We start from the raw sequence: 6,143 nt of genomic DNA, 5'->3' as shown, positions 1-6,143 counted from the left end.
TTTAACAAAAGTGCACTGAAAACGAAAACTATTGCAACTTTTGCTTAAATATTGTGGAAAGATACTCTTGTTTCATGTAGTGGTTCTTGTGACCCTCTTGCTCCATGTAGTTACAGGGTAAGTGTGACATTGCGGGCTGTAAATTAAAGTGGTTCTTGTTACCCTCTTGTTCCATGTAGTTACAGGGTAAGTACAATAAAAATGCATACACAATCTTATATCACTGACTCGGAAACCTTTATTTATTATACAAGCACCACTTACCCTGTAACCATGAAACCAGATATATTTCCCAGTATATTAAAAAAAAATTGCAATAGTCTTAGCTTTTCTTGCATTGAAACATGTTAGCCCAAACTTAAACATATGCACTTTTGCTATCAAAAAAAAGAAAATAGATATGTACCCTGTCATTTTTAAAAAGCCTATACAGTATGTATTGCCTTGGTACACAATTATTACAAAAAGGTACGCAGTGTTTGTTCTCGCTAAATTGCTCCCAAATGTAAGATTGTTGTATCATAATAGTAGAATAAGTACCCCTTAGTTCTATAATACTTACAGTATAAATATTTGTTTATTTCTCCTGGTTGTTATCCCTTTATTCCCCAAACTTTACATATTGTTCCCTTATAGTTACATGTAAGTACTTTATAGGTACACTATAATTACCGAAAGTTACTCTGTAAATTCCTCTTAATTACACAGTACTTTCCGGGCTGTAATCTAAAGCGTTACCAACAAAACAACTTGAATTGCTCTGTTGGTTAGTTAAAGGAACACTCCGACTTTTTGGGACTTTAGCCTATTCACCTTATCCCCCAGAGTTAGATAAGTCCATACATACCTTTTTCATCTCCGTGCGTGCTATAAGTCTGTTTGACGCACCCACCGCTAGCCTAGCTTAGCACAAAGACTGGATGTAAATGGTTGCAGCTAGCATACTAATCCAAATAAGTGACAAAATAACGCAAACATTTTCCTATTTACATGTTGTGATTTGTATAGTCACAGAGTGTACAAAAAACAAAGTCACATGAGACACAGACATATTTTGGAAACCATTAAGGGAAAGACCCTCAGATGCAGGTAAAATTATTTGATGGGGTTAGGGTTATTTGATTTTGGGGTACCAATTGGCATTTTTTGTGTGTGTGCTTCCCTTTCTATGATACACATTTCTGACGGGATTGCCATGCTTTGTGTGTATGTTTACATTTTTAATCATGTAATAACTAACAGTCTCAAAGATGACATTACTCAAAGATAAATTTTTTACAATTTAAATAAATTTCATATATACATAATATATATATTTATGTTTCCTCACAATGTCAAATGTGCTTGTTAAGTGCGGCAGCTTTTATACATTTTACAATTTTAATATGCAAGTTAACATTATGTCGAGTCACCAGGGCTAACGTTAAAACTCGCCGTTTGTTACATTATGTATTAACCTTATAAAAGTCTGTCTAGCTTTAGCAAATGTAACATTATGCTGGTCCTAATAAAGTTAAACCGTTATTAACGTTAGCCCTGAATGTGAAACATGCATCAGCCATCATAACATTAACGTTAAATACCTTTGGTTGACTAACATTAATTTAATAACGTTAACTTAAGGTTACATCTTACAAGTTACTGTTGCCTCTTGCAAACACGTAACAGTAGGGGTGTGAAGGTTATTATATAACCGTGAGACCGACGGTTATAGTTGAACACCGTCATTAGAACTCTATTACCGCCAAAACCGTTATTAAAATATTTTTTACAAACATAAAACACGCATATATCATAGAGAATGTTAAAATACTATTATCAGGTTACGAGGGAAACAGAGGTGTAGAGTTAGTGGTGCTTCGGAGGCTGCTACTGCTGGAGATGATTCGGGAGAGGTCTGTGCACCTTTACCGATCAGAGCGCGCGCTGACACGGAGTAAAGCCTTGTTTATACTCGACGCGTCCGTTTCTTTTACTGTCTATGGTCCGCGCGCACCTTGCAAAAATGACGCGTTGGGTGCGCAAGACCCCATTTCGCTTGGCTGTGTGCACGGGGCTTTTTGTAACAGTGCGCACGGCGCCGCATCCGAGGATGAACGACTTCGACTTCATTGCAAAGTTTTTTTTTTGTTAAGGTTTTGTTTACTGTGCAATGAACGTGCTTTGTTTTAAATAAATCACACAAAGTTTTTTTTTTTCTTAAAGGGCATATTGCAGGTTAGAGGACCCAACGAGTCAATGTATAGAAAAACAATGTAGTAATTAGATTTTCTTTAAAATATACGTATGAATACGTTACATTGGCTTCTGGAGTCGTTTTTGTGAGAGAATTTTACTTCCGCATCTGAAAATGGGCGTGACGTAACGGGCGGGAGAGCGGTCGATTCAAACCATTCAAACAACAGGAAAACAATGGATCGCAATGACATTTCGGACTTACTCGTATGACAGACCACGGACCACAGCCTTACAATTATGAGCCTGCTATGCTCAGTGGTGGACGAAGTACACAGACCATGTACTTAAGTAAAAGTTGAGATACCTAGTGTAAATATTACTCCAGTAAAAGTGGAAGTGCTCCCTTTAAACGTCGACTTGAGTAAAAGTATAAAAGTACTTGGCTTCAAATGTACTTAAGTATCAAAAGTAAAAGTAATTTGGTGTAATGTAGTTCCAATGTCTTGTTATGTCCTTTATACACTCAATCAAGTCATTTAAGGTTAAAAAAAAGCCCACTAACACCACTCTGAAAATACTATGTTCTGTATTTGTGATATCTGGTACTGATATCTTTTGAAATTATCATAAGCACATCATACTAAATGGAAACCACATGATTAGGAATAAATAGGGTTGGGGGAAACCACATTAGACATGTATTTCTTTAACAATTTATTGTTTGAAGTAATGTAGAAATCTTACTCCTTTATCACATGGCACATTGCTCCTTTACTATTTCACAGCTGTGCAATAACTTGCAAAAACATATTTACTCAAGTTTACACAGGGTCTTTTTTCCAATTTACTAAACATGACTCCTTACAACACTGTATGTCCACTCTAAAAACAAATGTTAGTGTTTGCATAAATCACACAAAAACAGAAACTAACACACCACCAGATTTCCCTGAAGACTTGCGTAGTATGTAGAACTACTAACTAGTAGTGATGTGCTATAACAGAAGAATAACAGAAATAGTAGTGTTAACTGTATGACCTACCTAAAGCTAAAATATTTTTTGTTTAGTTTGAGAAGGAGCTGATTTTCAAAATTTCTGGCATCCAATCTTGCCCTTCTTGGGCTGAAAATCAGTCCAGCAGTGCTAAAGAGACGTTCGCATGCAGCAGAAGCTGGTAAGGCAGTGTTGATTTTAAGAGACAATTTGCAAACCGCAGGATAAGATTGCAGTATCTCTTTGTTGTCTACTTTAGAGGCAAGGTACCCTTCTAGCTGTTTAACACTTTCCTGCCCATGAGTTGTCTTCATGCTTGAAAAGAAGTCATCATCATCTGAAGCACTCGATCCATTGGCTGGTGGTGACTGATGTGAACGTTCTTCCTCCAGATGGTCCTTGATGTAGGCAAGTCCTAATATACAACATATATTGGGACAGATGCCAGAAATCATGTTATATAAATGATAGGGCAATTCCGGTGTACAGTACAGAGGAAAAAGAATGAACTACTTTGGAGCAATATGCATAGTTATGGATAGGCAGCTAAAGCTGACATATGAGGGCAAAGATCAGTTCTATGCCACATTAGATCAGCTTTACTTCCCTGGCCACAACTCAGTCTAGGTTGAGTCAAACTTGACTTTTAGGCATATATATGAATCCAGGTCACAACCCCCCACCCTTTTAAGTAAATAAACTTATATAAATGTGCTTGTTTAGTTTTTTTTGTTTACTTTTGTTTTGTGAACTAAGCGCATGACATCTGTAATTAAAATGCAACAAAACATATGTACATACGTAGTAACATACCTAGGTTTAATAGGTCCTCATCAGATGTCCACGCTGTTTTAAATTTTGGGAGTAGGATGGCAGCAGCAATAAACTCTGGTTCAGCCATCATGTCTTTAAAGCGCTTTTGTAGTCCCTCTAGGACTGCATCCACCAAAGGTTTGCAGTACCTGTAAGGTGGGGGAGAGAAACTGATACAGTACAATATCACAACATTTACAGCATGCATTTATACTGAGACAATGACAATAACAACAAGCATCCCAATACTTAATTGTTAAATATGATTTGACGGTCTTACATCTATTGTGTTCTTGGTCAATGTGTTCATAAAGGCCTCTTTTTAATCATTTTACTAATGGCACACATTAACTTCCTACACGTATGCTATATGAAGTTTTAAGGGAGTTGAATTGTGTATGATAAGGAATACACCTTAATAACATGGGGTGAAAGAATCTCTACCTGGAATTTGTGTGGATTCGTTCAAGCTTATTGATGAGGAGCGTCAGAGTTGGCAGAAGCCATCCCATCTGAACATCCGTCTCAGCTTGAAGGATGTTGAGGGCTTTGGCGAGAGGACCCATGGTTCTGGCAAATTCCTCCAGAAAGGAAATTTCAACTGAACTCAACCTAACAAACATAAAGAACACTTAAGTCTTGTGTGTGTGTGTGTGTGTGTGTCTGTCTGTGAGAGAGTGTGTGTTTGTGTGTCTGTCTGTGAGTGAGTGATTGTGTGTGTGTGTCTGTGAGAGAGTGTGTGTTTGTGTGTCTGTCTGTGAGTGTGTGATTGTGTGTGTGTGTGTCTGTGAGAGAGTGTGTGTTTGTGTGTCTGTCTGTGAGTGAGTGAGTGATTGTGTGTGTGTGTCTGTGAGAGAGTGTGTGTTTGTGTGTCTGTCTGTGAGTGAGTGAGTGATTGTGTGTGTGTGTCTGTGAGAGAGTGTGTGTTTGTGTGTCTGTCTGTGAGTGAGTGAGTGAGTGATTGTGTGTGTGTGTGTCTGTGAGAGAGTGTGTGTTTGTGTGTCTGTCTGTGAGTGATTGTGTGTGTGTGTGTGTGTGATGAGTGGTGACGCTGCTCGGACTATAATTGTACTCCATTTCCCCTTACTTAAAGCAACTGAATAGTTAAGCAATATTTTCCAATATTACATATTGGAATGAAAGGTATATTTAAAAAAAGTTACACTTACATTGGCAACTTCAGTGCAGTGCATACAGTTCTCAGGGCCCCTTCTCCTTCATCTTTGATTATTCTCACGATTCTTTCAACAGAGAGCAATAATGAGTTCCATCGTGTGTCGTTTGGCCGGATCAGTTGTATTTTGCATGTTTCCTCTACGATGTCTGAAGCAGTGGAGGATCGAGATGTCTTGTTCCATAAGCCACTGCATTTCGCAAAAGCTGATCGTGACAGTCTTTTATAGGAGTCACTGGAATTGGCCTTGGCTGCATCAACTGTGGCAACAAGGTTTAATAGATGACATGCACAGCGATGATGCTTTGGAAGCTGAAATTGTAGGCCATCATCTTCCATTAAGATCGGTGTTACCTCAATGAAGTCAACATCAACACCTTCCTCTTCCTGTTCATCATCATCACTGCAAGCATCCTCTTCAGTCTCACTGGAGGCACAGTTATTGTTCTCATCTTGTTGTTGCTCTCCATATTCTCTAAATGCCTTTATGAAATTGGACCCATTGTCTGTGGTGGTTCTAACAATTTTTTTCTCTATGCCAAATTCGGAATGGATGTCATTCAATGCACTGCCCAACACATCAAAAGTGTGTGGCCCTTTAATCCGCCGGCAAGCAAGTGCCACAGAGCACCTCTTCAATGAATCTCGATCCACCCAGTGGGCAGTGACCCCGAGAAATCCTCTCCTTCTTGCACTCCAACAGTCAGTCGTTGTGGCAATGAATTCAATGGAGGACATTGCTTGTTTAATATTTCTCTTCATTTCTTGGGCACCCTCTTCTATTTTCCGGCGCAATGTAGTTCTGGACATCACACGTGAATTAGGCTGTAGCTCTTGCACTAAAGCATGAAACGCAGGCTGTTCTACCACAGTAAATGGTTGAAGACTCTGAATTACAAAATTTATGACTACGTTGTCTATCTTTGTTTGATTCACAATCTTCGTTTCTCCTAATTTCAGTTGTCTGGAAGTGGAGAGAACTG

The sequence above is a fragment of the Rhinichthys klamathensis genome, unplaced genomic scaffold, assembly GCF_029890125.1.
Source record: "Rhinichthys klamathensis goyatoka isolate OS25496 unplaced genomic scaffold, OSU_Roscu_1.1 h1tg000530l_1, whole genome shotgun sequence".
NCBI lineage: Eukaryota > Metazoa > Chordata > Actinopteri > Cypriniformes > Leuciscidae > Rhinichthys > Rhinichthys klamathensis.
The sequence above is the reverse complement of the archived record's forward strand: the minus strand, read 5'-3'. Positions refer to the sequence as shown.